General features: G+C 36.7%; 1 pseudogene; it reads right to left on the bottom strand.

The window, feature by feature from the left end:
* Nucleotides 1–20,059, bottom strand: part of LOC137392280 (chromodomain-helicase-DNA-binding protein 1-like) — a 71,913-nt pseudogene that overhangs the window by 33,739 nt on the left and 18,115 nt on the right.

Raw genomic sequence — 20,059 nt, 5'->3', positions numbered from 1 at the left:
AATACTGGCCTCGTAGGATCAGACCGAACGCTGGCCTCGTAACCTGGTTGCCGGTATACCCCAACACGGTAACTCCTGAACAAAACTCTTGGAAGTTAGAGTTACTCGGCTTCAGGCATGAAATTATCCAACTATCATTAAATGTCTAGCTCCTATTAGTTGGCAGAACACTTGTCTGGCTGAGGTGGTGCACTAGCGTGGATGCAGCTGTGGTTCGCTGTCTAATACCACATGCCTACGCACAGCGTTACAGACTCGCCAAATCTGTCTGTCGTCCCTCGAAGCCTTGTGTGGCTGCAGCTATGAAACGCAGTCTTAAGCCACGGCTTATGAGGAGAAGACAAAACAAATAAAGCTAGTGCTCCCTACTAGATAGTCTGCTATGAATCAATTAACAAAACTTTGAGAAAGCGTCAAAGTTTATTTACAAATATCAGCACAAAGCACAACACGAGCAGAACACTCTAACAACACGATTGCATGTTCTTATATACACACAAAAATGGCAAAAACTAAGATAATTGGTTAAAATAATATAGGTCAATTTTACTGACTGTAATTGGTTACACGCATGGATAAGACAGCAAAACGATAAGATCCAGTCAAATCTTACCACAAAAGTTAGCGCAAACAAACAAAACGAGTGTCTATTACCTCCGCTTTACAAGTCCTCTCTCCGATACGCCCGCTTATTACCCATAAATACCGTAAGCTAGTTCTAACATGCTAATTCTAATGCTCCTCCAAAGCGAGTAGTCTTCGCGATCTGACCTGACTCTCGTGATCGACTCGGACTATAGCCTATAGTTCCGAGCTGATTTTTCCCCCAAAGGGCCCTCTTCAGGGCCACCACCTTGTACAAGAGTGTTGTTCATCTGGCTATGAGCGTTTACTTCAGTACGAATTTCGGTCGTACGAAGCGAACTGAATTAATATGTGTAGTAACGGTAAATAAATTATAGAGCGGTCTTTCTTTTTCCATTCGGTCGAACGAAGCCAACCGAACTAATATGAATACTAAATATCGTAATGTCGTAATATGGACTATTAGCCGCTACTTTTCTCTGACGATTTGAGCCAACCGGCTTATATAAAGGTGTGGCCATTCTGTTGTTTTTCTTTCACCGCTCGGGCGCATTAACCGAAATCCCCGGTTAGCACGCTTTTTAAACAGCAAATTTTCTGCCGTGTTAAAAAGCGCCTTCCTGAGTTCTGCGGCCTATACAAAGGTGTCTATACAGCTATACAAATGTACTATTTATTAAATAAAATAAATTAACGAGTAGTTATTTACATGCAATTAATATTTACTGCCAACGTGTACCGAGAAGGTCACGTAAACGTTTGTTTCTTGGAGCCACTGGAAAAACGCATTTCTCACCTACTAAATTTCCACATCAAAAAGGTAAGTGTTTCTTATACGATGTTGTATTGTATATGAATTGCCACATCTCCACTACTTAATAACGTTGGATTTGCCGCTGTTCGTGATAGTGGGTCATGTTCATTTCCTTCAGCAGCCGAGTTACTATTATTTTTCCAGCTACTAGTAGGCCTACTGTAACTTACTATTACAGAACTTTCACGAGTACTCCGAGGGTTGCGATACGCTATTGTGAAAAGAAAGAGAGCAGCTGCTATCGACTTACTGTCACCCTGCATCAGCCATGACCAGCTATACGTCGCCTGCTCAAAAGTAGGCACATGCCGAAAACTATTTCTTCATGCGTCCGACAGAAAAACCAAAAATGTTGTCTATCCGCAAGTGTTGCATTGAACTAAGGGAGAGAGAGAGAGAGGGAGAGGGGGGAGAAAGGGAGAGAGAGGGGGAGAGAGAGAGGGAGAGAAGGGGAGAGAGAGGGAGAGAGCGAGGAGGAGAGGGAGAGAGAAAGGGAGAGTGGGGATAGAGAGGGAGAGAGAGAGAGAGGGAGAGAAGGGGAGAGAGAAGGAGAGCGAGGAGGAGAGGGGGGAGAGAAAGAGGGAGAGAGAGGGGGAGAGGGGGAAGAGGGAGGGAGAGGGGGAAGAGGGAGGGAGAGAAAGGGGAGAGAGGGAGAGAGAGAGGGGAGAGAGAGAGGGGAGAGATGGAGAGAGGGGAAAGAGGGAGAGAAGGAGAGAGAGGAGGAGAGGGGGGGGGAGAGAGAGGAAGAGAGAGGGAGAGAAAGAGGGAGAAGAGGGAGGGAGAGAGAGGGGAGAGAGAGGGGGAGAGACGGAGAGAGAGGGGAGAGACGGAGAGAGGGAGAGAGGGGAAAGAGGGAGAGATGGAGAGAGGGAGATGTAACTGCATATTTGGAGTTGTTTTACAGTATGAAAGCCAACTCCCAATAAACCTTATGCTGCACGTGAATCTGTTACTGTAGGCGGGTAATGCAGCTAGTATATATATATATATACATATATATATATATAGAACTATATTTCCCAACTAGGAGGCTTCTATCAATATATAATCCATGCTTCTATCAATATATATATATATATATATAAACTATAAATTCCTAAGAATTATGGGCTAGTATTACTAAAATTAGAGTGCTCAACAAATGTATTGGAGCAGCTATATACTAATAAATCATTTAAAAGCAATACTTATCTTTTTTCAGCTACTGTCAGTTTCATGATATTCTCATTCGTCAGGCTGTGTTGGAATAAACAAGATGGTGACTAATCTCTTCTTGGCTATTTTTCCCTCCCTTTGTTCTTATTGTTTAATTTCTTCTTCTTCTGATTGGCTGTTGGTTAGTAGCTACAAAATGAGAGAGAAGATAATTTCTGGAATGACGACAGGTTGAGACTAATTCAGATGTTTTATTAAGTGTTGCTAAGTCAGGTCTATTAATGATGTAGTATTTTTCTGTCAAACATAGGTTGCACCTTTTGCTGGAGTTGTTGTAGGATTTTGTCTGCTTTAGTACAGTCCAGTCTAGTTTGTAGTTAATGTCTTGGTCTTTCAGTCTCCAAATGTGTTTGTTTAGTTCAGTTGCGTTTCGCTTGGTGCTGTTTTTGATACTATTTTTGTGGTTACTATATCGTGTTTTAAAGTCAGTTTCACAAAGTCCTGTGTATGATTCAGTAGTGTTGTTGTCTAGTCGTGTCACTTTGGCTTGGTATATCACACTTTTTTGCAGGCAGTTTTCATTAAGTGGGCATTCACTTTTGACTCGGCAGTTACAATTTTTGTCATTTACTGGGGTTTCATTGCTTTTACCAAGGATTGTTTTGTTGTGTGCATCAATTTTACTCTTCATGTTGGGCATTGTGGAATAGCTGATTTTTACTGTGTTCTTGTTGAATATTTTGCCTAGTGGGTTCTTTTTGTCAAAGCATTTGTTTACAATTTTTAAGAATATTTTGCCAATGTTAGTCTGTACATTGCTGTTATATGGTGGGTTGTACCATATTACTTTGCGTTGCCTGTTACGTTTTTTAGTTGTGGTTTCTGGTTTGTATTTTAGCCTGTACTTGTAGTTACTGTCATTTAGTGCTTGCTGGTATGGTGCTTTTGATTGCTCAAAAATATGTTTGTTAGCAGAGAGTCGAGAGAGTCTTTTGTTGACGTTTTCTGGTAAGTTTTTAATTATGTTAGGGGGGTGGTTACTTTGGGCATGAACATATTGTATGTTGTTGTTGGGTTTAGTGTATGGGCTGTGTGTACCACTGTTTAGGTCTAGGGTTACATCTAAGAAATTGATGATTTTTTGGTTAGCTTCAATAGTGATTTTTAGTTTGTTCTGTTTGAATGTTTTGCATATTTGTTTCTTCATGTTTTCATTGAAAACAGCATTGAAAACATGAAGAAACAAATATGCAAAACATTCAAACAGAACAAACTAAAAATCACTATTGAAGCTAACCAAAAAATCATCAATTTCTTAGATGTAACCCTAGACCTAAACAGTGGTACACACAGCCCATACACTAAACCCAACAACAACATACAATATGTTCATGCCCAAAGTAACCACCCCCCTAACATAATTAAAAACTTACCAGAAAACGTCAACAAAAGACTCTCTCGACTCTCTGCTAACAAACATATTTTTGAGCAATCAAAAGCACCATACCAGCAAGCACTAAATGACAGTAACTACAAGTACAGGCTAAAATACAAACCAGAAACCACAACTAAAAAACGTAACAGGCAACGCAAAGTAATATGGTACAACCCACCATATAACAGCAATGTACAGACTAACATTGGCAAAATATTCTTAAAAATTGTAAACAAATGCTTTGACAAAAAGAACCCACTAGGCAAAATATTCAACAAGAACACAGTAAAAATCAGCTATTCCACAATGCCCAACATGAAGAGTAAAATTGATGCACACAACAAAAAAATCCTTGGTAAAAGCAATGAAACCCCAGTAAATGACAAAAATTGTAACTGCCGAGTCAAAAGTGAATGCCCACTTAATGAAAACTGCCTGCAAAAAAGTGTGATATACCAAGCCAAAGTGACACGACTAGACAACAACACTACTGAATCATACATAGGACTTTGTGAAACTGACCTTAAAACACGATATAGTAACCACAAAAATAGTATCAAAAACAGCACCAAGCGAAACGCAACTGAACTAAGCAAACACATTTGGAGACTGAAAGACCAAGACATTAACTACAAACTAGACTGGACTGTACTAAAGCAGACAAAATCCTACAACAACTCCAGCAAAAGGTGCAACCTATGTTTGACAGAAAAATACTACATCATTAATAGACCTGACTTAGCAACACTTAATAAAAAATCTGAATTAGTCTCAACCTGTCGTCATTCCAGAAATTATCTTCTCTCTCATTTTGTAGCTACTAACCAACAGCCAATCAGAAGAAGAAGAAATTAAACAATAAGAACAAAGGGAGGGAAAAATAGCCAAGAAGAGATTAGTCACCATCTTGTTTATTCCAACACAGCCTGACGAATGAGAATATCATGAAACTGACAGTAGCTGAAAAAAGATAAGTATTGCTTTTAAATGATTTATTAGTGTATATATATATATATATATATATATACTCATGCTACAGACAGTACTGTTTCGGCTATTGAAGCCTCATCAGTGCAGCTCAGAGCTTAGGCAAGGAACACAAATATATATATATATATGGCAGAGATGCATAGGAGATATGAAATATCACAGCGCAATAAGATGGAAAAATATGAAGCCATACTTTGGAAGCAATGGTACCTGAGGATTGAAATCATGGTCATAGAATATCACTGTGTCAGCAGCTGTAAGAGTTAACCCCTGACCTCCAGCCCTTGAACTCAACAGAAAAACAAATGTTTGCTTGGTTGAGTTAAAGTTCTTGATAGCAACAAACCGTTCCTTGCCTCTCATTGAACCATCGAGCCGTTCATATGTATAGCCTGAAAAGTAAAGGATTCTAATAGCCTGAGCTTCAAACGTGCGCAGCAAATATAAATATATAGTAAATATACAAACTTCAATAAATTAAAGTAGCTAATCAATTTATGGGTTTAAAAGTGTGTTTAGCTGAATAGGAAAGTCAACAGCCAACTGTGTCAACAAGGAATTGTCAATGAACACCCGTATGAATACCCAAACACTGTGAACACAAAAGTAACCTGAGCATAGAAGAAACCTCTTCGCTGTACAAAACTATTTCTTGGCATTGTGTACTGAGTTAAAACAGTTTGTGGGTGAAAGTCTTTGGGCTTCATTCAACCTGCAAAAAAGTCAGCAGCAAAGCGACTAGCACCAAAAATACCGCGGGAGTTATCTTTCACTTTGTATGTTACGATACTTAATCTTATTAGAATCACTAAAAACTCAGCAGCAAAATTAGAGATCATTTATCTCATTAAATATTTTGTTCGATGTGAAGGCGAGGCAAATCTTACTTAAATCTACTGCTCAGATGCTACACCACTCCATGGGCAGGTTTCAAAATAAAACCTTTTAGATGAACTTTAAACAGTAAAAATACTTTAAAAAAAAAAGCACCCAAATCAAATAAATGAGCAGTAAAAATTTATATATGAGGAGCAGACAATTCTAATTTGAAGATGTAATTGCGTCAAAAAAGTTGATCAAATGATATTGAGACCAATAAAAGGCTAAAACATAGCTACAATTTGATGTCATTTTGGTCTTTGTAGACCCTGTCCAGAGATATAAGCGTTTGAATGAGATCATTTTCTGAAACGCTCAGATTCCAGCGGGCGATTTATTCATGACCTATATAGTGATACATATGAAAAGAGTCCACAAGCGATAAATATAAGATCTCTTCTTTAGCCAATCATCAGCACGAAATCTTTTTATAGGTCATAATAGATGTTACCGCTCGTAAAACGAGTTGTCTGTAATCTCGAAGATTCTTGTAGTTAGGATTTTACTCAATTACTAGTTTACACATCGACATCTTATTTAATTTACTGAAATAATTAACTTCTTAATTTACTGAATTACTGCAACGACACGTTTTATTGACGAACAACAGAATTGTTCCAAAGCTTCCAGTTCCAGCGAAGGTGACTCAAGTTTTTTCTGAGCATCAGGTGGTTAAAGATTGAGCCAAACAGTTTATGGTTAGAGCTGACAGGCGTCAGCAGCGTTATGCTGCAGAGGAAAATAGGAGAATTGAGGTAAATTTATTTTTAACATTGAGTATCCTATATATATATATACTAAAATAAAGGTAATAACTTTAGTACTTATGAATACATTTACTAATTGATAAATTTATTTTTGCTATATCGAATTATCGTTTCATAACTTTTTCATCGTTTCACCTAGTTATCTAAGTCTAAGCTATATTACTTGCTTCAAATTTTCTTTGGCAGCTTTACCTAGTGAATTAGATTTATGATTAGAATTTATGTTCACTTCTCACTTGTAGAAAGTGAGGAAAATCGATTGACCAATGCTCATCTTTAACTCCCAGAAACAAAGCTTCGAATTGTTGGCTTGGCGTACTTATGCTTTTCGTTAAACAATTACTCATTTTGAAAATTACACTCACAATCTACCTAACTCCCAAATTGAAGGCTTTCAGTAGATACATGTTAGAACGACATTTCTAGGAATGACATATATATTTATTACATTTGTTTTATTGATTACAGGATGTTTATGTGGCGCCACCAGCGGAGCAGTTGTGTCATTTTGGAAACTGCCATAAATGGGAAAGAGAGACATGAATGTGTGCAGCACAAACCATGATATGTTTTGTTTGAGTTTGCTGCAGTTGATTAATTTGTTCTATTATATGAGCTGAAACTATGTGAGTGGCCACGACTTGGATGGATGTTTTTTAATAAAAAAATTATGTCGATGAAAAATTTTTGGCGTGTAAAAATTATATCATAAAATAACATGGTTGAAGATAATGCAAAACATGATTTGCAGAACATCTTGAATACATCATAGCCCCATTTCCGCCTGTTCTGAAATAGTGTCTGATATATGGATGGATGAAATGTAATCAGGGCTGTATTGACAGGTACTTTTGCATAGCTCGACTCAATTCCAACGGACCAAACGTTAAAAGTTCAAAAATTTAGGCTCTATGCTACTACGTGAAAGCAGGTGAGTCCACAAACCGCCAACTAGGTGTAAAAATGGCTTTATTAACCCTTTGGCTAGGTAAAAGCCCCGCAGAAACTGCCGAAAACCGTGTAATTTATTTTTGAAAATTCAATATAATCTGTATTATAAAAACATGCATAGCTCAAACTGAAGTTTATTTCTATTAACAAAATCTTTTGAACATAAACATTCATTTACTTATGTACTATTACAAAAAATATATGGCTATGTACAGTTGTCTATGTATGAAATGCTTAGAACCATATTCTGTCCGGCAGAATACAATGCCACAGCGTAGCCAACACCAGTAGCATCGTCTTTGTCCGAGCTACCATAGCCATCACTTTTCTCTGTATATTCAAAGTCTTCAGAGTTTACATCACAACTATCCTCTGACTTATTATCATACTGATTGGACAAAAGATCACTAACAATCGCGGGATCAAATAAATTTTTTTGCCTTCGCTTTGAACGTCGAGCCGTATGTTGACTGGTTTTTCCAACTTCCATTTTTTCTAAGGAGTTGCGATTTCTTTAGCTTTTAGCAGAAGGCAACACCTCTCAGATGATGGCTGCACACTGTGATTATTCGACAAATATCTTGTCGATAAAATTTAAGATTTACTAGCATTTATATCCTTTGTTTATTGTTACTAGGCGACAGCTTTATAAACGTTTACCGAAAGCGACTGAAAATTCGTTTCTCCACGGGACCGATAAACGACATTTTGCTCGTTTCCTCAGCCAAAGGATCGGTGGGTTAATTAATTTCAAAAAAATTGATGTTGTTTTGCATTCACTATTTCGGCCAACTCATAAAACCATTTGTTTTGTACTTGAATGAACTAATCAAATGTGACAAGTAAATTTTTTTCTACATATTGATACTAATGACGTTGACTACACATGACTGTTTTAGGGATGTAGTTGGTTTCGCCATATATTCAAACATATTCTTTTCAAAGATGCGCTGGCTTATTTTATTTAGTAACTAGTTTCCAGTGTGGAGTAGCAACTGAGAACTTCGCTGATACAAAGGCTGCGATGAAATGAGTTAACTCGATGACCCAATTACCATAGACAGACAAAATCGTTAGACGGCACTCAAATGTGTACACAGCATTTAGAGGAAGTTAATATGACAAGTTTTCAATTTCCCTTATTTGAGGCGTTTGAAACATTCATCATAATGTATTTGTGGATGGATTTAAAATTTTATTCTAGCCAACATGAGCAAATACAAAATAAAATACATGCTAATAAAGTTGCATAGGATTAGACTTTTATCGCAATAGCCGATGTGAATACGATGGATAGATACAGACTGTTTCACTATATATATCATTTTGGGCAAGTCTGGGCTCATCTTTTATTTTAGTGTTTTTACTGTGATCAAAGTTTGTCGATTTTAATCTTCAAATATCTTGAAAATGAGATTACCTAAAACCGCAAATCAACTAATAGAAAAAAATCAATACATTTTGTTCAAATCAACTAAAATTTGACGCAATCACATCTTTAAGCTGCATTCATTGTTGAATACTGACCTCTATAATAGTGGAGATAGTCTTGGAGAATGTCGAGCATGCAAATCATCTGCGAGAAAATAAGAACTTTATGACCATGTTTTGCGAGATACTGAAGTATTCGATCTAAGACTATGAGCTTAGTTGAGGCCTCTACGAGATGCTCTCCAAGTTGAAAGGGTTCAGGCTCTACCCCCTCAAAAAGGTATGGGTGATTGACACATTTTCTAAGCTGCATCAATATATTTAATAGTTTAATCTTGGAGATTGTGTTTTCAGTTTCAAAAGTATCTGTAAAAAAGAATAAGAAGAAATTAACTCTAGATAAAAGATCTATATACCGTAAAACCTGTATTTGAACGCTACCTTTATTTGAAGGCCACTATAAAAAGGTTGAAAAATAGAACACCACTATTTATTCAAGGGCCACCTATATTTGAGCAAAGCTTTGACATTTACCACGCTAATTAGTAACCAAAGGTACCCAACTAGGCATATTGTACTGAATGGCCTTTTGATGAATTTGATGGACTTTGAGTTTTGTGGGCCAATATTAAATGCATTGATCATGCATCAAACATGTAAATAAACATACCTGGATCACGGTGCCCAGAGATTGGGCCTACTACATTGAGGCCTTGACATTCAATTAAAATCGCTTCTACCGCGTAGTTGTGAGTTAAACTTCCTCAGAGCACTACGATAATGTACCTATAAACATAGGCAGACATGTTGAGCAGGCACGAATCCAAAGATGCTAATCGTCAAGTCCTTCAAGGGATGTAGGCTGACCAATGCTCTTGAGTCTAGACGGCTCTGAGGATAACAATATTCATTAATTCAGGTCAGACATTACGGTTAGGACTGGACCTGAATACAGTGTTGGAAATAGGGGGATACGCAGGGATACGGCGTATCCCTAAGAAGAAATTATGGGGGTACTCTCTGGAAAGCGTATCCCCTAACATTAGTTTTCTCATATACGATAAAATAGCGATAAAATGACTACATAGCGATAAAATCTCTATGAAGTCAACAAATATTCACATAATTTTTTCTCAATCTTTTAACCTGAGTGTCTCTTAAGCGGAAAACAGTAAGCACTATCGGATGGTGTGACACTACGTCCGCGCCACTAATCATTGAGCAAGTTCCTCGCCTCAACGGATCAACTATGCTACTTTGTGAAAAGCATAAATTCATTCCAACTTTTCTTCAAGCAACGCAATCAACGGGCGTCCTTGTCACCTGTCCAAAGACATCATCAAATAGCTTGGGATTATTCCGTGTGCAGGCATTTTTTCGTCTTGAGCTAACCGAAGAAAGCTTTCTCAGAAAACTTATCTAGTTTATCTAGTAGTTCTAAAGCAAATTGCTTCTTCATTATCATTCTTACTTGATTAATGATGAATCGTCATGGACCAATTGATGGTTACTTCAAAGGGAAGTGAGATTATGTGATGATTGATTTACCTTACTAACATTCTACATACTAACTATCTACCTTTTGCACTAGAAACTTATAAATCCCTTACTTATCATGACCTGAACTAGAAATGGTAGCTTATCACAGCCCTGCCACTAAAATGATAGAATTATGGCAAAGAAATGGTAAGATCATTTACTTTCATTGTGATGCCAACGTGAATCTCTCAGTTTATTTAAAGGTGTACCCCAAATAGCTCTCAAGTGGAAGAGATAGCATTTTCACATCAGGTGCACAGGCTATTATGAAACCTCAATTATTCACAAAGCTTTTTCCAGAATATCTGATGAGTGTATGTGTATCACACAGCTCCAAATATTTAATATCATGCAAGGCAATGCTTATAAATTAATGTATTACGTATAACTGACCGACTCGTTACCTAAATTATGCTAATACTACATCAAGCCTAAGCTTCATCTTAGATGATTAGGAATGATGGAAGTCTGAGGCCATTAAATTTAAGACTCGCTGGTTTCTTAGCTATTTGGGGCACGCCTTTAATGGGTGATATTATTGAAATTTAAGGTGATCTCTGTTTGCTAGGTTTCCTTTTGTGTCTATATTAAAAGATGAGGCTGTATGTGCTTGCTTAAAAATTAAACCATTCTCATTTTTCCTGAGTAGTTGATTTTCTTGGAAAAACTTGAAATTTCCCTTCTTAATTTTTTGTTGCACTGATTGTTTCTTTCAAACTCATTTTATTTCCATTTTAATGAATATATCTGTGAAGTTAAGCACTCAAGATGAATTTACTGTGTAATAAAATAATACCAATTATACCATTGCAAAATATTTGTTCTCTCACTAAAAAACTGGAAATTAGGTATAAGACAGACTATCTTAAAAAAAAATTGCAGGGGAGTTCCCCCGCACCCCCTCCACCTCTCCCCCGCACCCCCCTCTACCCACTACGCGGCTTGGGCGGGCCGCTGGCCCGCGAGTCATCGTGCCTACCTGTCACCATAGAGTACCCCCATAACAACCCTTACACTTCAAACACTCAATGTCTTTTTATACACTCCCAATGTCTCTTTATACACTCTCAATGTCTCTTTATATACTCCCAATGTCTCTTTATACACTCCCAATGTCTCTTTATACACTCCTAATGTCTCTTTATACACTCCCAATGTCTCTTTATACACTCCTAATGTCTCTTTATACTCTCCCAATGTCTCTTTATACACTCCCAATGTCTCTTTATACACTCATAATGTCTCTTTATACTCTCCCAATGTCTCTTTATACACTCCCAATGTCCCTTTATACACTCCCAATGTCTCTTTATATACTCCCAATGTCTCTTTATACACTCCCAATGTCTCTTTATACACTCATAATGTCTCTTTATACACTCACAATGTCTCTTTTCAGCAGACATGCTAAATGATGTTTAGTTGTTACTAAAGACATGTAAAAGACAATCAGTTAAACTGTGTGCAGAATAGTCCATTATCTGAGTGGAGTCTCATTGTACACTCATGCCCAGGCAGGCTGCAGATAGTGAGATTATTATAAAAATTATGGAAACGTTTCACAAAATTAATAACATAATTTCCTTATAAAAAATGTAAAACAGTTCATAAACATTGATTGAAAAAAAGGAGAAGAAACACAATTGGCAGTATTCACACAACTACCTGCTAATGAATGAGGAATCATACAGTCAAGAGTCAAATATTATACGAACTTTGCTATCAAAGGAAATTTGGCATTGTTTGAAAAAGAAGAATAGAAAAAGAACACTGTAAAGAAAGAATTGCTGCAAGGATGTGTAATGAACTCTGATATTGTGAAGGCTGACAAACTGTAGATACCTGATGCACTCCTTCTTCCAAGTATCTAGGACGGTCAAGGGACAGACCATTAAAGATGTTGGTCTCTCAATGCTGGATACAGACATCAAGAAACATATAGCCTGGCATGTCTTACAGAGTCCCATTTCATCACATAATAGCCCGCCATCTCCTCTTTCATAGCACTTTATAATCACAGGAAGAGGCCACTTAACCACAGATCTCAAAATGTTTTCTAACTAACAGACATGGATTTGTTGGCCTGGAGGCAACTGGGACCTTTGCAAAAACCCTCTACTTTGGAAAGACACATGTCCTTGAAGAAATCAAACTATTTCAAGTCTAATTGGAATATTAAATTCTTTCTTTGCATGAAATGTCATTCAAGTTAGTTTAAGGGCTGATATCCTGCCATGATCAGAAAATAAGTTCTTTCCACTGGTTGTATAATGAGCTGTAAAATACAAAAAAAAAACATAAAACCTTAAGTAAGCTTTCTGTGACTGACTATGCTATACAACGTAGATACTGCAAATTACACGTATACAACTCATTATTAGCTTATTAGACTTATGGTCTGCGAATGTCCGCATGAAAATAAAGTGTTCTGCCTCAAAGCAATAAAATATCAATTTGACTGAGAGAGGAGTCGATCTGTTTAACAGAATTGATATCCATCAGCTGTACATCTGGTCAGATTGCTCACTTAAACTCAGAAACACAATACTTACATTTTTGTAGTAGTTAAATTTATGCAATATATTGTCAAATATTAGGACACCGGTTTAATACCAAATTGTTCAATGTTTTCGAATTTCCTTGTATTTTTTTGAACAAGATTTCAATAAAACCCAACTAGCAGGTAATAACATAAAAGCATACATCTAGACATGTGACATCTAGACATGTGACATATAGACATGTGACATCTAGACATGTGACATATAGACATGTGACATATAGACATGCGACATATAAACATGTGACATATACTCTGGAGTTCACACTAATCTACAGCTCTTACTATACATTAATCAAAGGAAAGCGAATTATATAGAAATAACACCTAAGCTAAAATAAGTTTGTCACAACTGCATCTCGTGTAACAAATTTGGGCCCCATTAACGATAATCAATTAACTTTGCAAAACTGGTGGTATTAGCTTGAATATAAAATGTAAAATAAAAATTGCATTTACTTTGGTCATTGATGATGAAATGTAGTGTATATGGTATGCTACACACATACCTTTTAGCCATGAAACGCCTTCCAATTGGTAAGGTCGAAGAGTCTCACACGTTGCGAGCCCCTTAGAGTACAAATACTGATTGTTGAGCATTCTGATTGGTCCCTGCCGCGTTGAACCTATGGAATTTGTAACAAAGGTTGAAGAGAACAACCTTCTGAGAGTAAGATGAGTTTGACAGCAAGAGTTCTAAAATGATTATAATAAAAAGTATAATACTGATACGCTTCTTTATTGATACACTTTATATGTCTGCTTGATACGCATGCCTTATACGCATGCCTCATACGCATGCCTTATACGCATGCCTTATACGCATGCCTTATACGCATGCCTTATACGCATGCTTGATACGCATGCCTTATACGCATGCCTTATACGCATGCCTTATACGCATGCCTTATACGCATGCTTGATACGCATGCCTTATACGCATGCCTTATACGTATGCTTGATACGCATGCCTTATACGCATGCCTTATACGCATGCCTTATATGCATGCTTGATACGCATGCCTTATACGCATGCCTTATACGCATGCCTTATACGCATGCCTTATATGCATGCTTGATACGCATGCCTTATACGCATGCCTTATATGCATGCCTTATACGCATGCCTTATACGCATGCCTTATACGCATGCACTACTGAATGCCCGGCATTGCCTGGGTAATAAAAGTCTGCACAGAAATTTGATTTTTATTTAACATATCACAACAGTTGCCATTCCAATTTTCAAACTTCATATCACGAGAAAAGTGTTTTGAGCAATTAAAATAAATTAAGAGAAAAAATGAAATTTCTGTTCAGGCTTTCAAACTTTATCAAACAATAACTTTCAAGCTTCATATCATGAGGGAAATGTTTTGTGCAGGTCACATAAATTAAGAAACAAAATAAAACAACTATAAAAGTGTTTATATGTAAATGTGAAATAATTAGCAAGCAATAACTAAATCAAGTCTGTTTTGCTACAATTTCAATAAAAGATTTGGTAATGATACAATTAATACGAATTGAGACAAAAAAATAAAAAGCCTGGAAACGTTGAATAACAATTCGGGCATAAAAGTGTGTAGTGTAATAAAGGCTACTGTTCCACCAGGAGCTATCCATCAAAACTTTGAATACGACGATACTGGTACCCCTTGATACTGGTACAAATGTAAAAATGAGATGTCGGAGTGTCTTTGTCTGACCGAATGGGAGAGAATGTGTTCCTTGGAGGCTATTCTTACTTGAGATAATACAATTGTTTACATGAAAAGTATTAGCCTTCACTGTTATAGCAATTAAACTTTATGAAAAACCGGAAGTAGAAGTTCCCAAAAACATGAAAAATAGTCATTGTTTTTCATAGAGTTAATAGTTTTGTTTAATACGTCATTTAGCGTGTTAAATAGGGAAAAGGGTGCATACAGTGTATAGTAAGAGCCATGAACCGTAGGAGTCTTCGTAGATTCGTGGTTCAACAAATGTATTACACCCCTGCAGTTGCAATCTTTGTGAGTTCAAATCCAGCAGGATGCAAGATTTTAATTGTAAGATTTTAATTGCTATCGAAGGACAGACAGACAGACAAACTTTGAGATTTATAGATATTAAACTGGGTTGTGTAAGGGTGTCGCAGTTGTCATATATGTGGTGGCAATGGTGCCTGTACACTGTACCAGAACAATTTGACCTTTTCTCTACCAACTCCATAACCATTCTACAACAATATCTAGATATGCCAATTAAGTAGTGTTGCATGTAAGCGGATATGATATTAGACATACCCAACAGATCAAATATTTCTTAGATAAAATTAAAACCAGAAATTGTAGAATGAGAGTTTGTCAACTGACAAAAGTATACAAATGCATTAATGCAGTTAGAACAGGTAATTCTATAACTTCCTGAAAATATTGATGGACAATCTAACTCAGTGGTTCACAACCAGGGAAGAATTCCAATTTGGGGAGAATTTTGAATACACAAGGGAAAACGGAGAGGTGTCTGATTTGTTAAATTTTTAATTTATGTCCTGCAGTGCCGTGTAAGTTTGGGTTTCATCATTTAACATTTTGGTTTCATCTATAACACTAGTTGCTAATAATGAGCTACTAGTCAGAACCCAAATATATATGTGAATACATCTATTCAGATTTTGATTAGATAGTAAGTTGAGCCACCGCCGTGCTGACGGTCATGTTTTGTTGTGTGCTGTATAAAAATTTATATTATGTTGTTATATGTTTAGATGTGTACAATAAAATAGGATTATATTTTGTATCGGTTGTTTTTAGTCATGCGGAGGAATCAAATTTATGAAAAGGCAAAAGGGGGGAATTGAACGAAAAAGGTTGAGAACCCCTGACCTAAATAGTGCAAGAGAAATCAATGTGCAGCATTCTTGTGATTATTGCCTCTGAGGGTACTTAAGTAGGAACAAAAATGAAATTAGCATTAATGTAGCAAGCGCGTTCTATTACTTATTATAGCCATTGCAGAGTTATTTACAATATCGTATTTACAAAATGTATGATTGGTGTGCTACTGCCGAGTGTTGTTTGCGGAATCATTTTAACGGATCCTTTAAAGTTATCATGTATGTTTATCAAGCGCATCTATTTGTGGGAACTGAGGTGCAAACCTAAAGAAACCACCCTTAGTAATACACGATTCTAATCTAAATAGTATTGGAAATGTACTGAGGAAAATAGCACGTAACTTGACAAATTTGATTTCATCACTCTCATAAAATATCAGTAGACTAATGAAATATTTAAAAATTAAAACAACTGTGCTAGTGCATTTTGATATGTTATTCTACTAGAAGTTGCCATGTCCTTAGGAGTGGCTCAAGCACTGGCTGTGAAAAGACTGTATGTATTTAGCCACTATTGACAGGCGCAACAGCAAATTATTGTTTTAAACTGAAGATGTGTGGTTTTATATGCAATTGAATATAATTCTTTCAATTCTTTTAGCTAGCAACTATTATAGTAAACTATGAGAGACAGTACAGAATATGTACAGTTTTATATTAAAAGTCATGAATGCATTTAAAGCAAAGGACAAGGGTGGAGAATGTATGCAGCCTGCAGCATGCTTATAATAAGGAGAATGTATGCAGCCTGCAGCATTCTTATAATAAGGAGAATGTATGCAGCCTGCAGCATGTTTATAACAAGGAGAATGTATGGAGCCTGCAGTATGTTTATAACAAGGAGAATGTATGGAGCCTGCAGTATGTGTATAATAAGGAGAATGTATGCAGCCTGCAGTATGTTTATAATAAGGAGAATGTATGCTGCCAGCAGCATGTTTATAATAAGGAGAATGTATGCAGTCTGCAGCACTTTTATAATAAGGAGAATGTATGCAGCTTGCAGTATGTTTATAATAAGGAGAATGTATGCAGTCTGCAGCACTTTTATAATAAGGAGAATGTATGCAGCCTGCAGCATGTTTATAATAAGCTGTTAGAGTTACCATCCTTTCTATCAATATTTAATTAGATGTCAGGAACCTACATTGTCAATATGTGCGCTATGGATAGTATGCATTCGCATATAGAACATGTACTTCCAGTTCAATTAGCAATGAAAGCACAAATAATGTTATATTTTTTAGTTAGTTTGTCAGAATATGGTTTCAACATTTTAAACAAAAACCAACCAAGATTTTTTTCATTATGCAAAACTCTACAAGGTTTACATTGACATAATCTGGCATCCCATAATAAAGGGCATAATGAGAACCCGATAGTGCCCATAGTAACACATATGTCACCGAACACTCGGGAAGCTTTTGAGATATTAATACCCACATATAGGCAAAGCTTTTTGTTACTATATTCCATTGTTGTTTAAATACTTTGAACATTCAGTTTATTGACAGAAACTTTATTAGCTGTGTTCATCTTGACAGTTGTGAACAAAGAGAAGGTATTATGAACAGGCTATTGTAACAAAAAGCAGAACGCTTTTAGAAAGCACAACGAGATAGCTTTTAAAACCATGAAGCTGCTATTATTACAATATCCATCTGTAATGCTAAAAACGCATGCAGACTAATCTTCATTGGCTACTTGAAATTATGACTTGAGAGCCATTTTGAATTTGTTGCTCTTCATTTTGTCAAGTCTTATTCACTACTGCTAAAGCTTCAAGTGAAAAACATTATAAATGGTAAGTTTACAACTTATTACTTTCCATAATTGTGTTCAAGGATGCCTGTTTTTAATTTTAGCCACTACTTTTTTGTTTTTCCATAGGGTAAACAATTTCAGAGAGAAATATTTCCATGTGAAAAATGTGTCACATTAGCCATTTAGTGTCATTTATTATTGAGCACAATAAGACCTGCTTGGCTCATTCAGCTACTGCGATGCTTGTATGCGAACCCTATATTAAAAATCTCTACTCATAGTAGAGCAGGAACATAAACTTATCTTTCAGCCTTTTCCTTCAGAGGGTGGGCTACTCAAAGGTGTTTCATAGTCAGAAATTTACGCTGAATTCAATTATAATGTTTCTACACCTACATGTATGTGTTTGCACATTTCTGAGCTAGAAAGCACTTTCGAAATGGGAGGGGCAACTCCAAGTTTGGTTGGAAAACCTTACATATCAGACAAAGAAAACTATTTTATAATCTCGAAAACTAATAAATGCTTTTATTTGAGATTCAATGTGTCAACTCTCAGCATTCCTTAACCCATGCCAAGGATGCAGCAAGACAGCTTGTTTCACTGTCTTGATCAGTCTGTGAATGAAAACCTAGTCAGAGTGATTAAACTTCAATATGAGATGGCCAAACAGTATTCAAACAGATGGCTGATATTGGAAGAAGAGAGCATTCAAGGTGAAATTGCTCAAAAGGTGTTAAGCATTGAGAACTTTGATGGGAGTTCAGACTTGTTATGTCATTATGCCTGTTATAAAAAAGTATTGTAACAAACTCGTCATGGAAAGAGCTGAGAAAAGAATTGAGAAGAAACAGAAAGATTGTGATACAGCAGAAGCAGTGAGACGAGATATTTATTACTTTACAAATTCATGATGATTACTCCATGATGATGGTACTTTGGTGGGAGTAAAAGAAAACATTTTTATTTTTGTCTGCACATTTTGTGAGCAGCAAAACTAACTCTTTGCAGTTTACATGATGTGTTAGTCTACAATTTGGACATAAATGATAGATAAATTACATGTATGATCCTTACTTGGATTTTTGCATATGACCAAACAAACTACGCTAAATATGGCACGCTGTACTATGCAGAGATGACTAATCTGAAACTATCGCATAGCAAGGTGTATGAGGCTCTTATGAAGAAGGGGTATTTTACTTATCAATCATGACATCACTGTCCGTTCAACTCTATCGCTTGTGATCAATCTATTGAGCAAACAGTTAAAAGAGACTCGAAGTCTCATGGTGGAATCATAGGGTTTACCAGAAAGTCATCGGCCTCTCAATGCAGGACTCTATCTCACCCGGAACGAACAGCTGTACAACAGACATGATGAAGATGCTAGTGCTTGGTGATTAGTTAGCAGGTGATTGCGGTTGGTGATTAGTGAGGTTGGTGATCAGTGAGGTTGGTGATTAGATTCAGCAAGTTATGAGATGCTTGAGAAGGCATGGAAGGCAGATGAGAAAATGAGGGAAGTCATAAAAGACTCATAACAGCAAGAATAAATCCATTTGCATTTCAAACCACCAAGCTAGTACATACTACAATGGTGCAAAAGCCTCCATTGAAGTGAAGCAGGATCTTGAAATGGCAAATGTTATAGGAGAGAAACAGCTTTCAGAATTTGTCCAGAAGAGGTTAAGCACCCAAAAGATTGATTTCAATGCATCCATCAAGTCAAACAAGCTCAAAACCTTCCTAATATTACTATCAGCTAAGAAAAAATCAAAAGAAAAAGTCCTAGAGTGTTCGAACAGACTGTTTGAGAATTTGTTAGTGATCAGCCAAGTTGGATTTGAGAAAAGTGTTATCATTCTCTCTTGGCAACATCAGCTGGTCCCTGGCTAACTCTGATGGCTCTATATTGAAGACTGCTAAGTCGGCTCTAATGGCTGCTGTTGAGAAAGATATTGATGATCAACCATCAATCTATGTTAACCAGGATCAGCTACCAGTCTTTGACACTGTTGTGGTTGATGCTATGGCCAAAATTCAGACCCTGAAAGCTCCTCCAACTTTTGGCATGGTTGCAAGTCAGCTTTTGCAATGGATAGTTAGTATTGCAAGCATGTATCACACGCTTGATGAATGCCACATGATCAGCTATGACCTTGATGTATCAATCGCTGTAAGCCAAATAGAGTTTGACATCAGGCCACGAGGAGGCAGATAGGTGCATGTTTTCACATATCGCAAAGATAATGGAAGACAAACCCAGCTCAAAAGTTCTAGTCAAATGCCAAGACACAGATGATTT

Source organism: Watersipora subatra, chromosome 3 (assembly GCF_963576615.1).
Source record: "Watersipora subatra chromosome 3, tzWatSuba1.1, whole genome shotgun sequence".
Classification (NCBI taxonomy): domain Eukaryota; kingdom Metazoa; phylum Bryozoa; class Gymnolaemata; order Cheilostomatida; family Watersiporidae; genus Watersipora; species Watersipora subatra.
This window is presented reverse-complemented; position numbering and strand designations above follow the sequence as displayed.